This window comes from Austrofundulus limnaeus, unplaced genomic scaffold (genome assembly GCF_001266775.1).
Source record: "Austrofundulus limnaeus strain Quisiro unplaced genomic scaffold, Austrofundulus_limnaeus-1.0 Scaffold32, whole genome shotgun sequence".
NCBI lineage: Eukaryota > Metazoa > Chordata > Actinopteri > Cyprinodontiformes > Rivulidae > Austrofundulus > Austrofundulus limnaeus.
In genome coordinates, this window is record NW_013952434.1 from 2,379,488 (window position 1) to 2,381,423 (window position 1,936).

Below are 1,936 nucleotides of genomic sequence, written 5' to 3' on the forward strand. Positions count from 1 at the left end.
ATCACATTTAAAATTTAATTATTTTGAACCTCCACATTTACCATAAAATATTCCTTCACTCAGTGCTGTTTCATTCCAATTTCATTCCACTTGATTTATAGAATAGTCACATCAAGTGTTTTCCTATGTATTGTTGTTTCTCAAAAGTCTGTTTAACAACCTGTTAAAATACTCCAGAATGCAGGAAGTGGCATTTACTTATGTCAAATTTTTCTGGGGGAGGACCCCCAGACCCCCTGCCAGTGGGTCCCCACAACATTGCAACTACTTCTGATGCCACTGAAATATGTAAAAATGCAAGGACAATTTATGGTACTCCATGTGTAAAGATACAGGACAAGTTAGGAAAATGACTGTTGCTGAAGTGCAGATAGTTGGATTCTTGTTTTTGTCTCTGAATGTCACAAAATCAGTAATAATATCAGTAATAATTACAAATTAAACATCTGTTGGCAAATTCATAGCTTTATATTGCCATAGTTTTTAAATTATAAATTTTGCAACCCCATCATAACATTTCTGTTATGGATATTAGTTTTGGTGTGCCACCCCTGTTTTTTTAATGCCCCCCCATGGCCCCCCGTGATAAAACATTTCTGCAGGCGCCACTGGCCCTCGAGGACCAGGATTAGACACCCCGGATTCTATTATTACTAATCACAGCCTTGGCTCATTTGACTAATTATAGCTTTTATCTACAGTGTTTTTTACATTTTATCTTTTTTGTTAATGTTTTACTAAATTTACCTTTTATCTACAGTTTTGCTAATTTTAGCCTTTAGCTTCAGTTTTACTCATTTACATTTTTAGCCACAGTTAAACTAAACCTGGCTTTTAGCTACATTCTTGCTAATTTTAGGCTTTTTGCTATATTTTAGCTGTGCTGTTTTGCCGAGTTTAGCTTTTAGTTACAACTTAACTGATGTTATATTGTACTCTGTTTATTTTAATTTTAACATTTCATTCTTTAAGTTTCATTAAGCACTGAACTTCATGTTTTCCCCAGAAAATGTAGTTTATATTTTGAATATTTACTGTGCAAAAGGGTAAAAAAGTTGTTTTATTATTCTTACAGGCAAGATTTTGCACTTTTTAGCATTAAACATTATTGATGTCACTATAAATTGATTGAATATGTAATCTCTCAGAAATGAACACTGTCTGCACTTTTTTGCTAACAARAAACACATTAATGATTAAAATGGTTGCTTGCAGGACTGAAACAAGTATAAAGTTTTATTTATGCACACAGGGTGGGTCTATTGGACGATGACCGTCACAGAAGGCAGAGCCGGACCCAAAACAACATGAAACTCTGCTGCAAACATGATGCAACGAAGCAGGATCTCTGTCAGGCAGGGAATGACACATGCAAAGCAAAGCCTGCTGYCTGATGCAGATTCATCCCACTCCCATCTGTTCGTGGCTAAATTCATCTCATRTCCTGTGGATGACATCGTGACTCGTTGTTCAAAGCAAACCTGACGGATGAACTGTCACACATCAAAACACAGCAACGGCTCCACAAACGCACACATTTAGTCCTGGTGCGCTGCAGAGAGCAGCACAATCTGACCCTGCTTGGTACAATGGTGCCGTTTCAATGGGGGGTCAAACAATGCGTCTCTTTGGCGTCTGAACCGAGCCTGATGATGAGTGTCTCAGGAATGAATAGGCAGCTTCAGCCTCCTACACAGCCCCTGCTCCCTGCATCTACACATCAGTGYGTCTGAAATATCCATCATTACCGTTCAAACTGTAACATGATAACATGATGGCTGCGCCGATGTAAAAGCAGAAAGCCTCTTACTGAGGCTAATAACGCCTGCTAATGTTTCTCTTTCATCACTGTCAGAGCTTTCATTCTGCTGGTCACATGATTTAGTTTAAAATGATCTCAAAATGTAGTAAATTCATCGGAATGAACAAGGTTTTG